Source organism: Arachis hypogaea, chromosome 8 (genome assembly GCF_003086295.3).
Source record: "Arachis hypogaea cultivar Tifrunner chromosome 8, arahy.Tifrunner.gnm2.J5K5, whole genome shotgun sequence".
NCBI classification, from domain to species: domain Eukaryota; kingdom Viridiplantae; phylum Streptophyta; class Magnoliopsida; order Fabales; family Fabaceae; genus Arachis; species Arachis hypogaea.
Genome location: NC_092043.1, coordinates 14,480,809 through 14,493,955, shown reverse-complemented (window position 1 = coordinate 14,493,955; position 13,147 = coordinate 14,480,809).

Genomic DNA, 13,147 nt, shown 5'->3' with positions numbered 1-13,147 from the left:
CTTCAATAATTATATTATGCAATATAATATAAGTTCTCGTTATGGTTGCAAACTTTTTCTTTCCCAAAATTGCGTTGGACCACGTATAATTACGAAGCGTGTTTACAACACTTTAAATGTTCACTCCACGTCTTTTCTTTATTCTTTTTGATATTGTGTAAATAACTTGCATTTCTTTTTTTATGGCTTTATATTAATTTGACAAATATAACTCATTCGGGATAAATACTTTACTATACAAGAAAAGAAACACACATGATTTTTCCACAAATATGCATAGAGAACCAAATTTATGAAGAGAAGAAAGGAGAAAATTTTTTTACTAACCTTGAGAATTTTGATATGAAAATGAAGAAGAAGATGGGAGAAGTTGTATGATCAAGTTAGTTTTTTGAGAAGACATCTTAATCTTGTAAAGATTGAAGATGAAATTGTATGAACATAAAGCTTTCTAATTTCTCTTTTTCTCTCCTTCAGGTTTAACTATTTCTCTTTTTATTTCTCTTTCTTTCTTTTTTTTTCATTCTTAGGTAACTTAGTGAATAATTATGATGGTGAGATAAAAATGAGAATGGTAAGCAAAAGAAAAACCAACCTTAAAAATAGAAAGAGATAAAGTTGAAATATTTTTTTCACTTTCTCTTATTTAATATTATCTCATTTTTCTTTCTTTCTAACCAAGAATTATAATTTAATCATATGATGGAACTAAGGTGATTAAATTTTTAGGGAGGGATTTGGATAAAATTTTTAAAACAGTTGCCTTAAATTTGTCATGGATAATCATACAATTTTTTTTAAGTTTATTCACCACATGGTAAAATAATTTGTGATGGAGAAAGAATTAAAAAGGCAAAATAAATGTGAAATAGAGAAACGTGTGGCTATAATTGAATGTTGGAGAATAATTATCAAAAGTGGTAATTATTTAACCATTTATTTTTACTGCATCAGATTAGGAAAACAATTATATTAGTACAAATAATACAGGTATAATATGTTATCTTAGCTTTAAAATATCTCTAAAATATTTTTGTAAAAATTAAATGGATCAAGAAATACCAATAAAAATTGTTTATTAGATGAATTTAGACATGATAGTTAAATGTCATCATTAAAAACCAAAAAGTTTTTTTTGTCTTATATAAAAATAACATTTTAATGAAAATATTTTTTTTATATAGGTCTACCTCGTTAAAACTAAGTGAATTGTAATTCTTAAATTTCGCAAATTTCAGTCGCAAAAAGTCTAAAAAATTGTTTTATAAAAAAATCGAATTTTTACAACAACAATAACAACAACAATAGAAAAGTGTGGTGGAGAATTGAGAATTCGTATGATACTTTTTAAGAATTGAGAATTAGGATTAAAATATATTAGGTTAGGTTAGTTTAGATTAGGTTAAGAGAGGTAGTTTAAAAATTTTAAATAATATTTTGAGTTTAGATATTTTTGTTCTATTAAAATTCATTTTTATGAATATAAAGTCAATTTTTTTATAAATAAATTTATCAACATTCTGAATGTTTGCGGCTAAAAAAACAATTTATAAAATAAAGAAGATTTTCTCTTAAATATATATCTGCAATTGTCAATGAACATATTATTTATGACAAACATAAGACATTGTTTCGGAGTTATGTTTATTTAATTAGATATATGAAATTCAATGCTTACATTTTTTTTATGATTGAAATATTCTCTATTAGATGCAGTGACTAATTTATGGTTTACTTATAAACATTCTAAATAAATTAGCCAAAAACTTAAGATTTTTTGTTGTCAAGAGAAAAAAAATCAAACTTTTAAGGATTTAAATCATGATTTTATAAGTAAATTTAAGGATTAAATTCGATTTTTTTCTCAAAATATAGGATGAAATTTTTTTGTCTTTAACTTTTTTTTATATACAAAATCGTCCCTAAAGTTTAAGTTGGTTTTAAAATTGTTTTTACCTTATATACCAAGATCGTATGGAAGTGGCAGCAGAAGTGGAGACAGAAGTAGATCGTAGATAACTTCTTCTTTTTCTTCTCTTCTTTTTTTTTTTTTTTGCAAGAGCAGAAATATTCTTTCTCTTATTTTTTATTTTATAATTTTTTTGTTATGGATAATTTGATCCAAAATTTAATATTTAAGTAAAAAAATAATTTTAAATTTTAGGAATAATTTTATATATAAAAAAGATTAAAAACCAAAAAAATTTTCAATCTATACTTTAAAAATTAAAATCATACTTAACTCTAAATTTTATCTACAATTTTACTCACCTTTTAAAAGCATTAAAAATTTCATTTATTAAAACTTATATATATATATATATATATACACACACAAGGCAGGACACACACAAAGCTCTTGTATAATGCATAAAATAGAAAGATTTGGAAACAAACATTTCACTGATGAGTTGATATAATTAGCGAAAGTAAGAAACTTCATGCGACTATACTTAATTGAATAAACAAAGTAATTAATAATCTAAGTAAGTAAAGCGACCACTCCATTTCCCTATCAATCTATCATCAAGGAAAGCCTCTCTTTTCTCTCTATAAATGATGTAGAACTGTTCTATTTACCATTTAATTATTTTTAGTAGAAAACTCATTTCAATCTTTATTTTATAATTTATTTTTTTATAAAAATATAATTTTAAATCAATTTTTATTTTATAAATAATAAATAAAAATTTAAAGTATTTTTTTCATTAAAATAATTAAATTTAATTTTTATTATAATTTCACTTAATTAATAAAAATAATTAAAATTAATATAATTATTTTCTTAATAATATTACTAAATTTATTATGAATTAAAAAATAATTTACTATTATAAAAATATTAATATTCCAAAAAAATTTAATAACTTCATAAATAATAACAATACACAGTATATAATTCAAATTTAAACTAATTTGCGAAATTACCTAATATAAAGAAAATCATAGTTAAACTCTATAGTTGATGACACACATTGTAAAATTGTCATATGTGTTTAATTAAGTTCTATTTTAGTTGTCGATGCTGCTGTCTATTTCAAAGTTGGACACTTCTTTAGAAAAATTGATAGTACGGTGCAAAATCTTCCTCTTCCAACTGAAGTTGTGATAAGCCATTTTTGATATCGTCATACTTTAGGTCTTGAGTAAAATTTTCTACATAAGTGTGTCTTTCATCTTTAACAATTATATTATGTAATATAATACAAGCTCTCATTAATTTAAAAACTTTTGCTTTTTCCAAAATCGCGATGGACCACGTATAATTACAAAGCATACTTGCAACACTTCGAATGCTCGCTCTACGTCTTTTATTTGTCTTTCTCGATATTGTGCAAATAACTTGCATTTTTTTTCCTTATGATGACTTTGATATTAATTTGACAAATGTGGTACGTTTGGGATAAATACCATCCGCTAAATAGTATATATCATAGTATAATTATTACCATTAATAGTGTAATTTACCTCCGAAGTACGATCATTTAGAATATCGACAAATAATGGTAAATGATCTAATACGTTGATATCATTATTTGAATTAGAAACTCCAAAAAATGGATGTCATATCCAAAGGTCTGAATATGCTACAACCTCAAGTACTATAATTGCAACCCCACGATAACCACTTATGCACATACCTTTCTACTTCTTTGGACAATTTTTTCACATTGCCAATGCAAGCAGTCGATACTACCTAACATGCTAGGAAAGCCACGAGCCTCCACCATTTATAGTAGGCGTCGTACATCATTTGAATTTGGTTTTCACAAGTATTCTCATCGAACACTGAAATGACATCTTCAACAATTTTTTTCAAGCACTTAATTGTAGTGTTCCCACTTATGCACACATAATCATCAACAGCATCAGCTGCTATGCCATACGCTAACATCCACATCGCAGCAGTGCATTTTTGCATTGGTGACAAGCCTCTTCTCCCAATAGCATCGACCCTCTGTTGGAAATAAGCATAGACATTTGAGAGGGTGTCTACTATCCGAAGAAACACATGTATTCTCATTCTGAACTTTTGTCGAAAAATGTTAACATTATACACCGGCTTATCTGCAAAGTAATCTTTGAAAAGACGATCATATCTTGCTTTTCGATCTCTGTTAATCCATCTATGAGGAGTTGAAAAAGAGCTTCTCTCGATATTTTCTTCTTCTGACTCATTGAACAAACATTCATCAATCCAATTATCTATAAATGTGTTATCTTGCCTTCTTCTTTTATCATACAATGCCTCATTAAACATATCATTAAAATTTCTAGCCATTTGTTGAAATATAATTTTTAGTATTCTTTTGCCGTGAGAAACTAACTTTGAAGTATAGTATGTGATATTTATAAACGCCTCTGCACTAAGTAGCTACTTCTCAACGGCTAATTTTGTAACGTTTACTTCATAATGGCTAGTTTTGTAACATTTGTGTCATAACGGCTAGTTTTTCTTGTCTACATTAAAATGCTAATTTATAACAACTAGAAAATAGTTAGTTTTGCAATGGTTACTTTCACAAACAATAACATATAATAATACTGATTAATTTTAAAAGTTACATCACAAATCAATAAAACGTACTACTTTTCAAAATGGAATAAAACAAAGTACATCATATATGGATCTACACGATGAAAATAAAATAGATTATCTAACTCTATGAATACAAAGAACCATTCAGTAAATCATTTGTTAATTATTTTCTCACATACAATCTCATGAAGAGCTCGTCATTTTTCAGTCATTGTAAAGGTGTCAGCATTAAATATTGCTTATCCATTTCTCTTTCTTTTCTTAGTCATCCTTTCCATTTTCTTTTTCTTTGTATTTATCTCCATTTCTTTAATATATCTCTAAGTTTGTAATTTTCGTTTCTTCATTGCCGCTTGAATTTGTAACTTTTTTCTTTTTATTGTCATAATCTTTTTTCTATGTTCCCTCTCCTCTTCTCTTTCCTTTTTTTATCCACTAGTTCCTTTTCTCTAACATTTTTAATATCTTTCATGAGAGATAATTTTTTAACAATCAATTATTTTTTTACTAAGTTTTTTAGATATTTGTGCTTTTTCCTTACCCTTTTTCTTGCTCTTCTTTGATCCTTCGGTCAAATAAAAGAATCCACACCAGTTTTCTCAGTCAACGATGCTTCTAGATTTGATGATGATGAGTATACTTCAGTTGCACCGACCTTGATTCTCTTTGAGCCTTCACTTTGTGCTGTAGTTGGCTTCTCCATTTTTGTTCCATACAAAGTATATATATTCCAATACCTCTCAAAAGTAAATTTTTTACCATAATTTGTGAAATAGGGTTTATAGCCAACTCATTTATATCATCAGCGTTCGAGCTACTACTTATGTTTCGACTAGCTTGATCGTAGTAACTAGCAAATTTTGCAACTGCCTTATTAATCTTATACCATTGTTTCTTACATACAATTGCTTTCCTTTTTCATGTCAGTGTTAAATTCTACACAATAACCGTGGATTTAATTCTAAAATGTTTCAACATCTCATCATCTTTTCATTGCCAGTGTTGATTCCTATCTTGTTTACGTTTTTTAATTTCAATATCATTGAAGTTGATAGCATCTAATTCACGAGAGTTGGTAAAATCTGAATATTACGAATTTGGATTAGAATGTATCGAAGTTTAAGAGAATGTATTAGAAGAGTCATCAATACCAAATGAGTCATGTCTCGATGCACTAAATTGAGTTAGAAACGATAAAGATGTTGGAATAACATTTTCGATAGAGAAGTTAAATATGGATGAAAATGGATAATGTGGTATGTGTGAATTTTGATTATATGGTTGGAACACAGAAAATTGATTATTATTATAAGGAACCTTGAAAATTAAAATTAGGCAAATTTTGTGGATTTAGACTTTGAAATATATTTGGTAGTGTAAAGTTTTGATTTGAAATTTGAGAATTTAAAGATTGAGATTGTTAGGTATTTGAATTTTGAATTTTTTTTAAATAATTAAAAAAATAGTTGAATTTGTTTGGATCCATTTTTTGAAAAAAAAAAATATCAAAAGAACTTGAGCTTAAAAAATTTTAGAGGAGATCGAAGAAAATTAGAAAAAATTGTGAAAATAGAAGTGTATATGAATAGTATATATAAAGTAATACAATACTAAATTATTAGCAATAACAGTTATATATATATGGTAAAAAATGTAAGTTTACAGATATTTTTTTATGGATTTCCAAATGTCTCGATCAATGTAAAAGAATTTAGACCATTACTCCTCCAATGTTGGGTTATTCTTTTTTGTTAAGTAAATAGTGAAAAGGGCTTCCATTTTTTTACCGTTGTGGATGTTCTTAGAGCAGTACTAAATACATCATCACCCACTCTTCTCTCTCTGTTGTAAAAAACTCTTTTCTCTCTCCTAGTAACACACAATCAACTGTTGTGGGAGGGTTGCCGCTGCCGCCCTTACCTTGGCAGCGGTGGCCCTCCACTCTCCCTTAAGTCTCTTCCTTTTCTACCTTCTTTCTCCTATCTCTCATGTTCTTTCTTATCACCTCTGTCCTCTCCCTTCTTCTTTTATGTCTTTTTGGCATTTTTAATATCTGTTTCAAAGGTTTTTACTTTTCATCCACCTCCTTTTCTTCCTTCTTTTCCTAACTCATTGTTGTTTTTTTGTTCCATCTTTTTCTTCCTACTCCTTTTTTTCTTATCTCTGTTTATGATTTCAGTCTCTTTTTTAAAGATAAACCTCTAGTGGTTAATATTCTTCTCTTTTGTGGCATTCTCTTTTATTGGTGTCTTAATTGTGGCAGATCTTCAGATTTGGGAGAACGAGATTTAGAGAGAAATTTTCTTTCCATGAAGATGCTTACAGATCAAGAAAATGTTCAGATCTAAATTGAGAAGAAGACAAAATATCCAACTATGTTATAGCATATTTGTATAATTTTAGAAACAAGAGAGATTCAAATTTGTCTCGATTTCTATCATTTAAGATTCTTTGTAATCAAACATTGTGCCTCCTCCCAATTTATACTTCAACATAGAAGATATTTATCTTATCTTTCAATTATAGAACTAAGTTTTTCTCTATTATTTATAAGTGTTGTTTGCCTTTTTTATAAATGGAAGTTTGTTTCTTGGATAAAAAAATGTTCTTTTTTTTTCCTCTTTCCTCTTTTCTCTCCCTTTCTCCGTTCACATGCTCTTTTCTTTCTTTTTTTCCTTCTTTTTTCCTTTTTTCTCTCTCTTTTTCCTAGTTGTGATTTTGTCTCCTGTTCTCTATTCCTTCCCTTTCTTCCTTTTTTTCTTTCATTCTCCACCTATCTTTTCCTTAGCAATTTCTTTCTCTTTTCTCTTCCTTTTTTTGTTTCTATTATTTCTATTTTTATCTAAATATATTTTTTTAGTTTTTTTTCTTTTAAGATTTAGATTCTCAATAATTTATTTGTGGTTAATTTTTCTCCTTTTATAATGTATCAATCCTCTTTTATTAGTAATTTGATGCAAAATTCAAATATCTGAGATACAGAAGAAAGTTAAGTTGAGAAAAATTTATTGGTTATGAAAATATTCTCAAACCGAAAAAAGTGTTTAAATATATTTAGAAAAATAGAAAAGACATTTTATTATGTTGCAACACCTCTGTGTAGACGTAGATTTAGAAATAAAAGAGACTCAAATTCTTTTATTCTACCTATTAAGATTCTCTAAAATTTGCACTTTCAACATATAGTTCAATATAAAAAATATTTACTTTCGTTTTAAGAAGGGTTAAGTACTAAATTTGTCCCTAAGGTCTGGGGTGAAAATCAAATTCGTCCCGAACCTTTTTTTGTTATTAAAATCATCTCCAACGCTCAGAAATGCTTTAAAGTCATCCTCTCCTCCATAAAACAAAATTTTTGGACACTTTTGCCCTTTTAGCTGTTACTGTCAGTTGGAGCTTTTAATGAATAAAGTTTATTTATTTATTTATTCATTTATTTATTTTTATAAATTCTTAGTTGGGGAGGGTTGGGATTAAATCAAAGTACTCATCCCTAACCAACGTAACAGAGCAGCGACTAGGGTTCGCGAAGGTGAGTGGAGCCATGGCTGCCGAGAGCTCACGGTCGTCTCGGAGTTAGTCGTCTGCGCAGAAGAGAAAGCTTCTTTGTGGGCATGGGGAGAGACCCGTGCTAAGGATTTCGGGAATGAAGAACAACCCTGAACGACGATTTTGGGAGTGTGTCTACTATGAGGTTCGTATTTTAAGTTTTTGTTGGTGGTTGATGGCAATGTATTATTTGTTCTGGGCACTAACTCTGGTGGGATGCAGCAGATCCAAGAGGAGTGTGAGTTCTTCCGATGGACAGACCCAGAAGCAAAGAGTGAGGATCTTCATGTTGCAAGGATGAAGAGAAAAGTTGCGGTCCTGAAAGCAAAAGTGAGGCAAGGACGTTGAGTGGAAGTTCAAGGTTGTTGCAGTGTTGGGGACGGTTGGATGGATTGGTTTATTTTTCTTCTGGTTGCAGATTTGGTTGAATCAGAGGCAGGGGGTAGCATGTGTGATGCTATTGAAGTATGGTTGATGAAATTAGGGCATAATTTAGGGTTCACTTTAGATTTGTTTGAGTGTGTATGAGTTTTGTAAATTGAGTTGTACTGTGAGGGTCTTGAATGAACATGTGAGTTTGTTTAGGATTTTGATGATTAATTATGTGAGTGAACTGCTGTCCTTGTAATTTGACAATTAATTGGAAAGGAAAATTTATCTGTTAGCCTGGAATTGTTAATGAAGAGTTGTCGAAATTCATTAAACATAACCAGAAGCATATTAGGCAGAACACAACTATGTGTAATTCATTAATAAGCATAGAAAAATAACACCAAAAGGTGAAAACTTCAGTCACCATCAATTCCATTACATGGACTCAGATCAAAATATAGTTTTTAGGCTTAGGGAAACAACAACAAAAGCTGGATACCTATGAAATCCAGAAACCTAGTGCAACTCTGTTGCTATCTAAGAAAGATGAAGCATAAACCATGTTGTGTAAGTTTCAAACAAATAAAAAAAAGTGTCACAAACATTATGTCTACTCAAGTCAACAGTACATTAATAACAACACAAAACTCAAATTTTCACAAAAGTCTAAAATTTTTTCCAAAGTCTTGGTGAAAGTTTTGCCATGAGCCTCAACTTTCTTGGAGATACATGAAGTAGAATTCTGTGACTGAAGGAGACAGTCCTGGCTGGTTGGCTCGAGCTGGATGCATCCTTCTCTTTTGGTGCTAGTGGTTACTGTGTGGTGCTTCTGATGGGCTTTATCTTGGGCCTTCGGTGGAGAGTACCTATTGGTGGTGTGTTGGGCCTAGGTGATGGTGATGTGGGCTTGGACCTGGAATGGGTTGACTTGGGTCTAGATGTGGTGGTTGGTTGGGGCTATGATGATGCTTTAGACCTGGTAGACCTCCTCCTACCTCTACTTGCAAATTGTATAGCAGGCTGTGATGATGCCTTAGACCTGGTTATGGGTGTGCTAGATGAAGGCTTCCTCCCTCTTTTGGTTTTCTTGACAGGAGCATGCCTAGGCTGTTGGGCCTGAAACACATTAAAAAATTCTGTTGATGAACAATTCAATTGTAACCCTAACATACATGTTGTAAACACACTTACATCCAGGGATGGCTTCTTGCATCCTCCCCTCTTGTGTCCGGATTCACCACAGTTTGAGCACCTCTGAATCTGTCCCCTCCTAGACAAGTGTGACTGGCTGCTGTTCGGAGCTTCATCTGGTCCTCCTTCCTCTTCTTGACAGGTCTGTCGCTAGGCTTTCGATAAGAAGGTGGCATGACATCATCAAAGTTGGTCATCTCCCACAATTCTGGGTCATTTAGAGGATTGATCACCGAATCATAGCACTTGACATATGCAGACTTCTTGTAGCAGTCATCAACAAATGCATCTATGTCAAGGCCCTTAAAATTGATGCAGCTTATGGCATGTGTGCAAGGAATACCACTAAGCTGCCACTTCCTACTAGAATTCTCATTAGCAGATAGATCAACAACAAATTTATTCAACCCATTAACAACCTCATATGTTTGTGCAGCAGACCATTAAGGCCTCCACTCACCAGTTGATCTGCCTCTCCTATCTAGCTTCATCCTAATGCGAGGTAAGATTGTACCATTAAAATTTTTAATTCTTTCTCTATTAACAGCCCATCTACTCATCAAATAAACTCTGATGTCCTCCAACATTGTAACTATAGGCTTCTCTCTAGACTCTACTATTGCACCATTAAAGCTCTCACATATGTTGTTTACAAGAGTGTCACATTTAGAATAAAAATTAAACCTGGACCTGCTCCAAAATCTTGGAGGAATAGCATTCAGATGTCTGTACACTTTCACATTGATCTGCCTGATGACTTACATCTCTTTCTCCCATTCCTTCCAGTGTGTAACCTTTGCACATCTCCACATCAGCTGCTTTAAGTGTAGTTCAGGATATTTCTTCCTGAAGTTACTGTAAAGATGGCAGACACAAAACCTATGGTCTACACCTGGGATGACTTCATCGAAGGCAGGCAGGTGACCCTAATAGAGCAGGTAAAATTATGTGATATAACAATAATTGTTTCAATAAAAGATATAAGATTCAATAAACAGAAATTAAAATTATCAATAAACAGATTTTAATTGATTAGATAACTATTTACCTTCTGCTGATCAGACATGAAGGTTGATCTCCCAATTATCTCAGTTCCAAAATCATCAATTAGTAGCCGGAGAAACCACTTCCAAGTGTCTTTATTCTCTGCCTCCACAACGGCATACGCGATTGGAAGCATTTGATCATTAGGATCCCACCCTATCGCTGTCAACAACTGCCCTCCTTGAGGTGTCTTGAGAAAACACCCATCCAACCCAATAAACCTCCTACACTATAGAAAGCTCTTCTTGCAAGTAGCTAGACACACATATACCCTTTGAAATATGCAAAAATTGTTTAACCCCTGGTGCTGGTCCTCAACCTTGAAATAAGGGGACTTCTGTACCTTGAACGTCACTGATGACACATCCAATGCAGCTTGTCTAGACCTAGCTGCCATTGATGTTGTCATTGTCAGATTCTATTTCCTCTGTGCCTTGTTGACCAGGTCTTTTATCTTCACCTTTGGTTTACGTTCCACTTTATTCCTAAATGCTCTACTCAGCCAACCAGTATGCATTATCCCAACCCTATGTGACTGGCCACAAATATGCTTAAGGTTCATCGACCTAAGCTGCCAATTCTCTTCCTCACTCATTTTTGCTGCGTATAACCAAAAAGAACAACCCTCTTGACAAACAACACTCACTCTAACCAAGTCAAGCTTGGCATACCTCACTCCCCTTCTTGTTTACACTGCATAGGCTGTTACAGTGTCCTTGAATTCCTCCTATGAAGCATATACAGTTCCAACTTCCCATTTATAACTCGTTATGTCTTTCACAACTTTATGTATCGGATATCGAGTAGCTTCATTGTTATCATCATCCTGGCTGTCCTCTTTCTCTGAACCACCACCAACTTCATAATCCACATCCACTTCATCACTATTAAACCCTTCCTCATCACTGAATCACCTCGTGCAACCCCTTTGCCTTCATCAACCCGATCACCATCCGTAGCACCTCTTACTTCCTCAAATTCGCTCTCATCATCGTACTCCTCTTCACTATCTATAAACATCACATCATCTGCACTGTCAACCTCAACATCAGATGGAATGAAATCTTCATCATTGCTATCATCATCACTATTCGATTTAACCTGCTCATCTGGGTTCAATTTATCTCCCTCGTTAACCTGCTCCGCATTGTCCCTTTCCACCTCCTGACCCTGTTCATCCTCAAAAATCACCAACTGATTCTGATTATGTAACTCTTCAGTATTGTCCCTTTCCGCCTCCTGACCCTGTTCACCCTATCCTCTAACATCAAGAAACTCTACTTTAGAAAATTCTTCAGCATCCTCAACCTTATGGACCATAAAAAGCCCAACATGACCCCTCAGCTCCGCTATTCTACACATCTCAATGGCATCTCGGTCTCCTGCAAATAACTTCAGATCCTTCTCTAACCATTCAGAACTTGGGTCCTTATACCAGAAAGCTTAAATGTTTTCTTTTGTGTATCCAAATTGTCACACTTTAACAAATGCCTCAAAAACAAACCAACAATTCCTATCAACATCTTCGATCACTGTCCTTTGCCCCCTATATACTCCAATGTACTATTGTCATATCCAAATCGACCACCATGGTAGACGGTCAGGTTAAAGGTTCCCATCCCCCTAAAACAAAAAAAACAAAAAACTATAAATCACACCCAACTAGTATTTGTAAATCAACAAATACCCATCACACATTATTAAGTTCATGCTCCAAAAAACTAAAACAAATACTGCACATGTACCTGATTCAAGATGACTGTCACAAGAATGAGCTCCTCTCACACTCTTTCCCACGCAATCCAAATGCAATGACGCTACTCCTTAGGCGACCACGAATCTCTTAGGGCATCATTGAACGTAAAGGATCAGTTTTTCCTTGTGTAACATTACTCAGACAACGAAGCCCTTTCGCGGGAATAAAAAACGAAGCGTTAAAGGATTTAGGGGCAAAATTGTCATTAAAATTTTTTTAATGCATTGGAGGATGATTTTAAAGTGTTTCTGAATGTTCGGGATGATTTTAATAACAAAAAAGGTTGGAAACGAATTTAATTTTTGCTCTAAACTTTAGAGACGAATTTAGTACTTAACACTTATTAAGAAGTATACCTAATGTCTTCTATTTGATTTGTAAGTGCCGTTGGACTATTTTTATATATAAAAAATTTCTATTAAAAAAATCTATTTTGTAAAAAACTTGAATTAGTGTCCAACTTTTATATATTCAAAAATTATCTTCCATTTAATTGTTATTTCTATTTATATATTTGTTGGTTACAATTGTTTTTAAAAAAAATTCTGTGTTGGTAATATTTCTTCAACATATAACTGGTCAAAGTTTTAAGAATGTGGTTATGAATCATATTATTATTATAACCGTTTGAAAATTAAATTAGCAATAATAATTAATAAAATTATTAATTATAAACTAAAAATAAATAATAATTA